Raw genomic sequence first — 13,177 nt, forward strand, 5'->3', positions numbered from 1 at the left:
AGGTCTTCTGCCAATGGTTGGATTAGGTTGTTTTTTTGATATTAAGCTGCATGAGCTGCTTGTATATTTTGGAGATTAATCCTTCATCAGTTGCTTCCTTTGCAAATATTTTCTCCCATTCTGAGGGCTGTCTTTTCATCTAGTTTATGGTTTCCTTTGTTGTGCAAAAGCTTTTACGTTTCATTAGGTCCCATTTCTTTATTTTTGTTTTTATTTCCATTTCTCTAGGAGGTGGGTCAAAAAGGATCTTGCTAGAGAGTTCTGCCTATGCTTTCCTCTAAGAATTTTATAGTGTCTGGCCTTACATTTAGGTCTTTAATCGATTTTGAGCTTATTTTTGTGTATTGTGTTAGGGAGTGTTCTAATTTCATTCTTTTACATGTAGCTGTCCAGTTTTCCCAGCACCACTTATTGAAGAGACTATCTTTTCTCCATTGTATATTCCTGCCTCCTTTATCAAAAATAAGGTGACCATAAATGCGTGGGTTTATCTCTGTGTTTTCTACCCTGTTCCATTGATTTATATTTCTGTTTTTGTGCCAGAACCATACTGTCTTGATTACCGTAGATTTGTAGTAGAGTCTGAAGTCTGGGAGCCTGATTCCTCCAGCTCCGTTTCTCTTTCACAAGATTGCTTTAGCTATTTGGGGTCTTTTGTGTTTCCATACAAATTGTGAATTTTTTTTTCTAGTTCTGTAGAAAATGCCGTTGGTAGTTTGATAGGGATTGCATTGAATCTGTAGATTGCTTTGGGTAGTATAGTCATTTTCACAATGTTGAATTTTCCAATCCAAGAACATGGTATATCTCTCCATCTGTTTGTATCATCTTCAATTTCTTTCATCAGTGTCTTACAGTTTTCTGCATATAAGTCTTTTGTCTCCTTAGGTAGGTTTATTCCTAGGTATTTTATTCTTTGTTTGCAATGGTAAATGGGAGTGTTTCCTTAATTTGTCTTTCAGATTTTTCATCATTAGTGTATAGGCATGCAAGAGATTTCTGTGTGTTAATTTTGTATCCTTCTACTTTACCAAATTCATTGATTGGCTCTAGTAGTTTTCTGGTAGCATCTTTAGGATTCTTTATGTATAGTATCATGTCATCTGCAAACAGTGACAGCTTTAATTCTTCTTTTCCAGTTTGGATTCCTTTTATTTCTTTTTCTTGTCTGGTTTCTGTGGCTAAAACTTCCAAAACTATGTTGAATAATAGTGGTGAGAGTGGACAACCTTGTCTTGTTCATGATCTTAGAGGAAATGTTTTCAGGTTTTCACCAATGAGAATGATGTTTGCTGTGGGTTTGACATATATGGCCTTTATTATGTTGAGGTAAGTTCCCTCTATGCCTACTTTCTGGAGGGTTTTTATCATAAATGGGTGTTGAATTTTGTCAAAACCTTTTTCTGCCTTTATTGAGATGATCATATGGTTTTTCTCCTTCAATTTGTTAATACGGTTTATCACATTGATTGATTTGTGTATATTGAAGAATTCTTGCATTCCTGGAATAAACCCCACTTGATCATGGTGTATGATCCTTTTAATGTGCTGTTGGATTCTGTCTGCTGGTATTTTGTTAAGAATTTTTGCATCTATGTTCATCAGTGATACTGGCCTGTAGTTTTCTTTCTTTCTGACATCTTTGACTGGTTTTGGTATCAGGGTGATGGTGGTCTCGTAGAATGAGTTTGGGAGTGTTCCTCCCTCTGCTATATTTTGGAAGAGTTTGAGAAGGATAGGAGTTAGCTCTTCTCTAAATATTTGATAGAATTCGCCTGTGAAGCTATCTGGTCCTGGGCTTTTGTTTGCTGGAAGATTTTTAATCTCAGTCTCAATTTCAGTGCTTGTGATTGATCTGGTTATATTTTCAATTTCTTCCTGGTTCAGTTTTGGAAGGTTGTGCTTTTCTGAGAATTTGTCCATTTCTTCTAGGTTGTCCATTTTATTGGCCTATAATTGCTTGTAGTAATCTCTCATGATCCTTTGTATTTCTGAAATGTCAGTTGTTACTTCTCCTTTTTCATTTCTAATTCTATTGATTTGAGTCTTCTCCCTTTTTTCTTGATGAGTCTGGCTAATGGTTTATCAATTTTGTTTATCTTCTCAAAGAACCAGCTTTTAGTTTTATTGATCTTTGCTATCATTTCCTTCATTTATTTCTGATCTGATCTTTCTGATTTCTTTCCTTGTACTAACTTTGGGGTTTTCTTGTTCTTCTTTCTCTAATTGCTTTTGGTGTAAGTTTAGGCTGTTTATTTGAGATGTCTCCTGTTTCTTGCAGTAGGATTGTATTGCTATAAACTTCCCTCTTAGAACTGCTCTTGCTGCACCCCATAGTTTTTGGGTCATCATGTTTCATTTTCATTTGTTTCTAGGTATTTTTTGATTTCCTCTTTGATTTCTTCAGTGATATCTTGGTTATTTAGCATTGTACTGTTTAGCCTCCATGTGTCTGTATTTTTTACAGATTGTAATTGATATCGAGTGTCATAGCATTGTGGTCGGACAAGATACTTGATATGATTTCAATTTTCTTAAATTTACCAAGGCTTGATTGATGACCCAAGATATGATCTATCCTGGAGAATGTTCCATGAGCACTTGAGAAGAAAGTGTATTCTGTTGGTTTTGGATGGAATGTCCTACAAATATCAATTAAGTCCATCTTATTTAATGTATCATTTAAAGCTTGTGTTTCCTTATTTATTTTCATTTTGGATGATCTGTCCATTGGTGAAAGCAGGGTGTTAAAGTCCCCTACTTGAATGCGTTACTGTCGATTTCCCCTTTTATGGCTGTTAGCATTTGCCTTATGTATTGAGGTACTCCTATGTTGGGTGCATAAGTATTTGCAATTGTTATATCTTCTTCTTGGTTTGATCCCTTGATCATTATGTGGTGTCCTTCTTTGTCTCTTGTAATAGTCTTTTTTTTTTAAGTCTGTTTTGTCTGGTATGAGAATTGCTACTCCAGTTTTCTTTGTTTTCCATTTGCATGGAATATCTTTTTCCATCCCCTCACTTTCAGTCTGTATGTGTCCCTAGGTCTGAAGTGGGCCTCTTGTAGACAGCATATATAAGGGTCTTGATTTTGTACCCATTCAGCCAGTCTATGTCTTTTGGTGGGAGCATTTAATCCCTTTACATTTAAGGTAATTATCAATATGTATGTTCTTATTACTATTTTCTTAATTGTTTTGGGTTTTTTATTGTAGGTCTTCTCCTTCTCTTGTGTTTCTTGCCTAGAGAAGTTCTTTTAGCATTTTGTTGTAAAGCTGGTTTGGTGGTGCTGAATTCTCTTAGCTTTTGCTTGTCTGTAAAGGTTTTAATTTCTCCTTCGAATCTGAATGAGATCCTTGCTGGGTAGAGTAATCTTGGTTGTAGGTTTTTCCCTTTCATCACTTTGAATATGCCTTAGCACTCCCTTCTGGCTTGCAGTTTCTGCTGTTAACCTTATGGGGATTCCCTTGTATGTTATTTGTTGTTTTTCCCTTGCTACTTTTAATACTTTTTCTTTGTATTTAATTTTTTGTAGTTTTATTAATATGTGTCTTGGTGTGTTTCTACTTGGACTTGTCCTGTAGGGGACTCTGCACTTCCTGGACTTGATTATTTCTTTTCCCATATTAGGGAAGTTTTCAACTATAATATCTTCCAACATTTTCTCAGTCCCTTTCTTTTTCTCTTCTTCTTCTTGGACCCCTGTAATTCAAATGTTGGTGCATTTAATGTTTTCTCAGAGGTCTCTGAGACTGTCCTCAATTCTTTTCATTCTTTTTTCTTTATTCTGCTCTGCAGTAGTTACTTCCACTATTTTATCTTCCAGGTCACTTATCCATTCTTCTGCCTCAGTTATTCTGCTATTGATTCCTTCTAGAGAATTTAAAATTTCATTTATTTTATTGTTCATCTTATTTGTTTGCTTTTTCGTTCTTTCAGGTCCTTGTTAAACGTTTCTTGTATTTTCTCCATTCTATTTCCAAGATTTTGGATCATCTTTACTATCATTACTCTGAATTTTTTTCAGGTAGACTGCCTATTTCCTCTTCATTTGTTTGATCTGGTGGGTTTTTACCTTGCTCCTTCATCTGCTGTGTTTTTCTCTGTCTTCTCATTTTGCTTAACTTACTGTTTTGGGGGTTTCTTTTTCGCAGGCTGCAGGTTCGTAGTTCCCGTTGTTTTTGGTGTCTGCCCCCAGTGGCTAAGGTTGGTTCAGTGGGTTGTGTAGGGTTCCTGGTGGAGGGGACTGGTGCCTGTGTTCTGGTGGATGAGGCTGGATCTTGTCTTTCTGGTGGGTGGGACCATGTGCAGTCGTGTGTTTTCGGGTGTCTGTGACCTTATTGTGATTTTAGGTAACCTTTCTGCTAATGGGTGGGGTTGTATTTCTCTCTTTCTAGTTGTTTGGCATAGGTGTCCAGCACTGTAGCTTGCTGGCCATTGAGTGGAGCTGGGTCTTAGCATTGAGATGGAGATCTCTGGCAGATTTTCACCGCCTGATATAGAGCTGGGAGGTCTCTGGTGGACAAGTGTCCTGAACTCGGCTCTCCCACCTCAGAGGCACGGGCCTAAAACCCGGCCGGAGCACCAAGACCCTATAAGTATTTTTAAAGTGTTGATTGTGTGTTGATGTGATTATGTTGTGCGTATGTTGCATTAAATAAAACATTTATTAAAATTAAAAAAAAACAGCTGGTCATTTTTAGAATTTTTTGCCTTGCTTTGCTTTGTCTTGTACTAGTTGCTTTTCATTTCAAATTCTTTTCCTGCCAGTTATTTCTGCTCAGGCCAATTGCTATAGATAAAGGCTGCAAGTGACCTAGATATTCAACAATAGAAGAACATAGGTAATGCCCTAAACCAAACGAAATGGAGCCATTTAAAATTATATTTTCTTATTCTACTTCAGTATCTTCCCAATTACAATCAAATCAGATAACAGTGATTATCCATAATCTCATGTGCCCAAAGACAATCATCGTTAATACTTGTGTACCTACAAAGTTGACCTTAGTCCCAATAGGGGTCCCTGTCACTGGCAAGCAGAATAATACCCCCCACATACCTCAGTGTATCCTCATCTTCATGCCTGGAACTTGTAAGTATGTCACCTTACATGGCAGAAGGGACTTTGAGGATGTGATAAAGGTCAAGAATCTTGAAATAGGGAGCCTATCCTGGATTATCCAGTTGGACCCAATCTAATCCCATGAACCCCTAAAAGGAGAGAGCCTTTCCCAGCTGTGGCCAGAGGAACCGTGACCATGGAAGGATAGTCTGAGATGCAGTGAGGCTGGCTTTGAAGATGGAGGAAGGGGCCATGAACCAAGGAATGTGGGCAGCCTCTAGAAGATGAAACAAGCAAGATGAGTTCTCCCCTAGAGCTTTAAGAAAGGAGTGTAGCCTGGCTGACATCTTGATTTTATCCAGTGAGATCTGTGTTGGACCTCTGACCTCCAGAACTGTAAGATAATAAATTTTGTGTTGTTTTCAGCCATTAAATTGGTGGTCATTTGTTACAGCAGCAATAGGAAGCTAACTCACTGCCCTAAACCCCATGAGGCCAGGCCTCTGTCTATCAGGGAAGGAGTTTGTGGGGTCACAGGGCTGTACCCACTAAGAGCTAGTGCCCACTCTCCTTCTAGACCTCCCGTCGACACCCAAGACCCAGAATTCATATCCCAAATGTCCCAGGCCCACTTTTTCACCTTCATGGACAGGTTTCCTGAGTCCAGCTTCATAAGCGTGGGCCACACTGCTGCTTGGGCACCCTTAGTCCCAAAGGGGACCTAATGGTGGCTATTAAGAGTGGGCTAGGAACAGAACTGGGATGTGCAGGCTGGGTGGCTCACACATGCATGTGACGCTGCTCATGCCATGGGATGGAGCTGTGGGTGCCGAAAGAAGGGGACAGACTCGGGGCTGAGGGCTGAGGGCTGGGGGCTGAGCTGAGCAAGAGCTGGGGGGCGAGGGAGAGGGGCAACTACTCACTGCTTCATGTTTCTACTCTCCAGCTTGGAGCTCTGTGGAGTCTAAATGTAGGAGTCTACATTTCACCTTAGCCTTCAAAGTCATTAGAAAAGTATATTAATTAAAGGAAGAATAGAACTTATTTCGTTTAACAGTGTGTTAGTTTGATCGATAATTTCTGAATGTTTAGATATATGGGATGTCAGACCCCCACTGTACTCTGGCCTGAAGCCTGGAATTATCGGGGTGGGGCAGACCAGCTGTGTAATTCACATTATTTTGCATGCATCCACGCATGTATTATAAATATATTATTTTCTATAACGTTTGATCATACAGTAAATGCTGTATTATAACCCACCACAGTTCACTGATGCCAGCCACCAACTGTGGAACATTTAGGTTGTTTTCCAGTTAATTCCCTGTTGTACTTTCAGGTTGTTTTAACTAATCCTTATCGTTAGGCTTTTAGACTGTTCTACCATTTTGCTCTTTCAGTCCAAACAGTCATAATAGGCTGAAATTGAATTAGGAATAAATAAGAAAACATTAGAATCCTTTTTCTTCAAACCTGAGAAATTCTGAAATACACTAAAATGATTAAAGGTATATTTCAAAAGTTCCAGAATGACCCAGTGCATCCAAATGACCGGTATGTACTGAAAACTCAGACCCTGGCATCGTTTGGTTTTGACATACCTTTATTTCAGCCAGGTGGCCTTATCAGCTGACTCGGTTTTCAACTGAATCGTTTTTACCTAAACCCTGGAACCAGTACATCAGTATCTGATCCAGTCTTCTCTGAAATTTCCTCTGTCAGAATCTGGGGTACTGCCAGCTGACAGAGAGGTCCAGGGGGCTCAGGGAGGCAGGAAGTTAAATTGTAGAGCCTCTCTAATGGAAGCATTGAGGCTCTCGTCTATTGTCCTTAAGCAAAGTTATATCCAGGTCTGTGCATCCCCAGAAGATGCTCTATACCTGGGAAGAGGAAAATGCACATTGACACTTTCCAAGCTCTTACCTGAAAAGTTTAGAGAATGCTGGTTTGCTTTCTTCCAAGGTTTTAGTATCGAGCTGCACAAAAATTTCCCCTCAGTGTCTTAAATGAAATAAGAGAGTAATGACTGCATGTCACCCTGGGTGGATATCTTCTGCCCGGGGAATAACAGGGCAGCCCACCTCCTCCCTTACTGTCACTCCATGAACTAGTCACTAGGTTGACCCCACAGAACTTGGCCATGGGCCATCAGCAAAATAAGGTTCCTGATAACTCAGGGCTCAGGACACGTCCAAATCTCCAAGAATATTACTTTCAGCATAAAGCTAGAAGCGGAGCAGGTAAGATCTGAATGTTACTTAGAGATGCAGTCGATAGGAAATAAAGGCACAGTAGGCATCTGCGTAAGTATCTTGACATTTCAAAGTTTTTACAATTAAAAAGATCACAGTCCTGGCTTGACAAGTGTGGGGAGCCATCTCGACTTTTGATGGAGGCTGTGAGGTCAGAGAGGCACCACCTCCCACCCCAAGGTCTCCGTCAGTTCTGATGGCCCAGCTTCCCATGTTGGAGGCCAGCCCATCACAATGAGACTGCATGTGTTCCATGACCACCCTCTGACTGACAGGCTCTGACCTCTCCAAAACACCCTGGGACTCGGCTTGAGCCTCCCGTGCAGCATAAGTTAGACCTCTGCTCCTTGGACATCATGGTGTCCCTCCGGATGCAGCTTCCCCAGAATGGGCTGCATTCTAGAACTCTTTCTCGAATACCTGACCATGTCAAGAAACATCCCCAACCTAGACTCACAGGATTGTAAGATCAGGAAGGGACCTGAAGGAGCCAATAAGCAATTCAATAAACTTTAATGAGCGCCTGCTATGATCAAGGCCCTGGGTGCACAAAAGTGAAGCCAGCTTTTCTCTGCCCTGAAGAAATTATATGCTTACATTTATAAAGTGGTTTAAGTCTGCTTTGTTGAAATGTTTTTTGTTTTTGTAGTTTCCTTCCTTTTCCTAAACTGAAATAAAATCTTTTTCATATTGAAAAAAAAAAAGAAATTATAGCTAAACAACTGTGTGCAGGAAGCTGTTGTAACAGAGACAAAAGGGCACTGGGGCGTGACAAAAGGGACAAAAGGGCGAGACTGTTCAACTCACCTGGAGGGGTCAGGAGTCAGCTGAGGAATTACAAAGAGCTTGAAGCTCACTAGAGTCTGTCATACAGAGTGAAGTAAGTCAGAAAGAGAAAAACAAATACTGCATGCTAACACATATATATGGAATCTAAGGGGAAAAAATGTCATGAAGAACCTAGGGGTAAGACGGGAATAAAGACCCAGACCTACTAGAGCATGGACTTGAGGACATGGGGAGGGGGAAGGGTAAGCTGGGACAAAGTGAGAGAGTGGCATGGACATATATACACTACCAAACGCAAAATAGATAGCTAGTGGGAAGCAGCCGCATAGCACAGGGAGATCAGCTCCGTGCTTTGTGACCACCTAGAGGGGTAGGATAAGGAGGGTGGGAGGGAGACACAAGAGGGAGGAGATATGGGAACATATGTATATGTATAACTGATTCACTTTGTAATAAAGCAGAAACTAACACACCATTGTAAAGCAATTATACTCCAATAAAGATGTTAAAAAAAATAAATAAAATAAGCTAACACCCATCGGAGCAGGCTCTCTCACCCACTCCTGCTAGGAGCATAAATAGGGGTGCTTTTCAGAAGTGGAGATTTAGCCCAGCCCACCAATGTGCAGGCTACAAGTGTCCTTTAACCCAGCGATCTACCAGGTAGGAATTTAGCCTAGGATTTTACCGGCAAAAGTTTGCCCAGATCCACGTGCAATGGTGTTCCCTGCAGCTTTGTTTGTAGGGGTGTAAGCTTAGGAAACAACCAAAGTGTTCATGCAGGGGCTGGATTCAAGAAAGTAGGTACCTCTCTGTGCTGGAGACTCTATAGCCCATAAAGAGTGAGACACATTTGTATGTGTTGCTATGAAGAGATAATAAGACGTTATTAAGTGGAAAAAGCAAGAAGCAAAACTGTAGAAATTATAGTCACTTTGTTCTAGATGATTTTAAGGGGGGAGGGGGTGGTCTATGCATATAAGTCAAATGGGTGGGAATCCCAAGAAACTGTTCATAGTGGTTTCCTGTGTGGAAAGCCATGGGAAAGAGGAAAAACGCTTTCTGTTTTTATTTTGTATCTTGTCTTCTGCCGGAATTGTCTAACCACGTGTTATGGGCTGAATTGTTTCCCCCCCCCCCAAATTTCATATATTGAAGTCCTAACCCCCAGTGCCTTGAAATGTGACTCTATTTAGAGATGGCGTCTTTAAAGAGGTTATTAAGTTAAAATGAGGTCATATGGATGGGCCCTAATCCAATACGACTGTCCTATTTATAAGAAGAGGAGATTTGGACACAGACACACATGGAAGACAGAGACACACACAGCAGACACAGGGAGACGCTGGTTGAGTACAAGCCAAGGTGAGAGGCCTCAGAAGAAAACAATCCTGCCAACACCTTGATCTTGGACTTCCGGCCTCCAAACTGTGAGAAAATAAATTTCTGTTGTTTAAGTTACCCAGTCTGCGATACTTTTTTACGGCAATGCTGGCAAACTAAAGCACCATATGAATGTATTTCTCTCTCTCTGTCTCTCAGTCTCTCTCTCTACACATACACACACACATACATATATATATCTTAACAGAAAGTCAGTGGAGTTTTGTTTTATTTTGTTTCTGTAAATTTGTCTGCATGAAAAAAAAATCCTATTAAGTGTTCTATTAAAAAATGAATTGGGCGTGGCCTGGTGGAGGGGAGGGAAAGAGGGAGCAGGGTAAGCCACAGCACAGAAGGTCAAGGTCCCAGGGTGTTCTCATGTGGTAGGAGCATGCAAGCGGTGGTAGTTGGTGAAGGGCTGTGTCCTACGAGAGCTGAGCCTGTGGAAATTGTTCAAGGGCAGGACTGGTGGGCTTCTGGGGTCTGGAGGGGAGTTTGGTCTTGACCCTGAAGGTGTGAGGAACTGTTGGAAGGTTTTATGCAGGGAGGGACATGAGCTGACTATTGTGTGGAAAGACCACTGAAGGGGACAAGAATGGTGGCAGAAACTGGACAGGAATCTGTTGCTGAAGTTCTGGGACAGTCACTGAGAGCCTGAATTTGCACAGGGCAATGGGCAGGGACTCTGGACCCAGATTGCCTGGGTTTGAATCCTGGCTCTGCCACTGAGTAGCTGTGTGACTTTAGGCCAGAAGTTTAACTTCTCTGTGCCCCGATTTCCTGGCTGCAGGACAGGGATACTGAGAGTGCCTACCTCATACATAGGTCGTCATGAAGGTTAACTGGGTTAACGTATGTCAAAGACTCACGGCAGTGCCTGCGTGTGGTAAGCACTGCCCTGTGTCTGGGTTTGGTGTTCACTTTACCCAGGATGGACCCCGATACATGATAGAGGTTTAATCAATCCTTGCAGGGTGATGGAGAAGGCACACGGTCCTGGGTTGCTGGCTAATATTAGAGAAGGAAATGGCTGTCCCGAGGCCCCATGATTAGGCAGGTGATGGGCTGGAGTACGACCCCAGGTCTGTCTAGCTTCAAAACCTGCGTTCTTGTGTGACCTAGCCCGGGGCCTGGAATTTAGTAGGACCTCAGTGAATGGTTTTGAAGTGAGTCAACTGAAATGAAGGTGCACAGGGATTAAATGACTTGCCCAAGGTCACACAGCTCATCTTTCTGGCTCCACGACGACTCAATCTCAGGACAGTAAAAAGTTGGGGGGGGGTCTTACTAATTATGTGGACACGAATCAAATTTGCCATGCGAAGAGTACAACTAAGTTCAAGATCAATCACTCAAAATACATCCTTGAAGGTAGAAGCTCTGAGGCAAAGACTTGCACAGTGCTGGTCCCTCAACTTCAAAAGTGCAACCAGGCAGGCTCTAGACTCTGAGACAAGCTAATTCAGTAGCACTAGTGAAAAAATGGTGTTCATGACATTTGGGAAAATGAAAACAAACCAACAGAAAGCAGGATAAAGCACTCTCAGAGCTGGAGAATTTCTCCTGCAGGGAAATGTCTATGGAGTAACTTCTCCCTAAATAAGCAACAGTGTGGCACTTCCTCAGGAAGGGTATTATAGAATCTACCAGCAGGAACTTGACTCTCTGCTACTGTATACATTTTGTGGCATTTCGTTTTACTCCCACAGCATTACTGGTGGACCTTCCTATAGGTAAAACTCAGTAACCCACCAACCACCCTAAGTCACTAATCTGACAATGCTAGCTGTTCAGTACAGACGTGAGGTTTAGAAATCAGGCTCCAGTAGCTGACAGCTCTAATTTCAAATCCCAGCTCCTATATTTTCTAGCCATCAATCTTTGGGCACTTAGCTTCTTTAAAACTTGTTTGTCCTATCTGTAAATGAGGGTAGGAAAGAGTCAGTAAAGACATCTGATTCTTAATTATACTAGTAAAAATTCGTATCATGCCAATTTCCAAAAAGCTAGGAAGAAATAAAACAAGTGTCTCTTAAACCATCAAAATAGGTATTATCTGGACAATAAAGCTTATGTGGTCTACTGACAAGTGAATGCATGATTTGGGCCTTCACTAAGAGCTTAAATATTCTTATTTTTGTTGCCTAGTTTATGGTGCCCCCTTTGAATTAACTTCACTTAAGAAAGTAGGGGTGTGTGTAATTTATTTTCAAATACATTTATTCAAAAGGATTCAAATTTCATAGGTTGGATCTTGTGAAATAATAGAAAGCATACATACTGGTCTCTGCCCCCAGTTCCTGGCACACAGCTCTTAAAACCCTTATAAATTCTTAAGTGATAAGACCACTAGTAGCACCTTTTGTTCTACTATTAGGTCTTTGACCCTCGTTCCTGACACAGGGCTCCTAAATCCCATGGAATTTTCTGGGTGATAGGAGTGTCTTTTGTTCTAATTTGGTGACTCTAGGTGGGTTCCTGGATGGAGACTGGTCACCAGAAAGACACGATTAGAAGCTTGGAATTTGCAGATCTACACCCAAACTCCAGAGAAGGGCGAGGGGCTGGAAACGGAGTTAATTGTCAATCATGTCTATGTGATGAAGCCTCCATAAAAATCCCCAAAGTATGGGGTTTGGAAAGTTTCCAGGTTAGTGAACACATCCACAGTTGGAGTGTGGTGCACCCCAATTCCACAGGCACAGAAGCTCCTGCGCTTGGGACCCTCCCAGCCCTCCCCCTATGTATCTCTTCATCTGGCTGTTCATCTGTATCCTTTATCATATCCTTTAATAAATTGGTAAATATAAGTAAATATGTCCCTGAGTTCTGTGAGCCTCCCTAGCAAATTAACTGAACTCAAGGAGGGGGTTTTGGGAACCTCCAATTTGTCCAGAAGTTGGACAGAAGTTGTGGGTAACTCGGGGACCTATTACTTATAATTGGCTTCTACCATAGGGGGAGCCTCGTGCCCTCCAGGTAGACAGTGTCAGGAAGGAGTTAAATTGTAAGACACCCAGGTGGTGTCACACAACTGCTTGGTGTGGGGGAAAACCCACACATGTGGTGTCAAAGTGTTGTGAGTGGGGTAGTGATGTGAGAGTAAAGGGGAGACACAGGAGAAGAGCGGGGTTTTCCAAGACAGGTCTTTATGCTCCTCGACCTGTGTTATAGGCACCTTAATTTAAGAAGGCTGTGAGATTTTATGGGAATAACGTACCTAGGCTTTGGATTCTGACAAGCTTCACTGCAGAACAAAGATGCATGGAAACCCTTACTAATTCTCTGTTTTAGAACCTGTCAAATTGTCAATGACTCACCTCTCTGCCCTAGGACCTTACTTGGATTTTTTTAATCCAGTGAGACAGAAGTTTCAGGACATCCAGAGACTGACACTAGTCACTGACTCTTTGTGCCCATCCAAGACAAAGCTAAGCAACGTTCAAATATTGCCAACATCACTTCCAGCCCTCTACCCAAGGTGGGTGTTTGAAAATGTAAGTTTCATTATTATTCAGGAATGGTGAGGTGTACAGACCAGGGGGTGAGTGCCATTGAAAAAACAGTTTGCCACCCATAGTTCCCAAGAAGAGGGGGCCCATCACACCATTCAGGGCCACAGGGAGAAGCAGCAGGGCTAGTCAGGAGGCAGAGAGAGTGGGAAGAAGACATGGCAAGAGCCTGTATTG

The sequence above is a fragment of the Leucopleurus acutus genome (genome assembly GCF_964270905.1).
Source record: "Leucopleurus acutus genome assembly, chromosome: 4".
In the NCBI taxonomy this organism is placed as follows: Eukaryota; Metazoa; Chordata; class Mammalia; order Artiodactyla; family Delphinidae; genus Leucopleurus; species Leucopleurus acutus.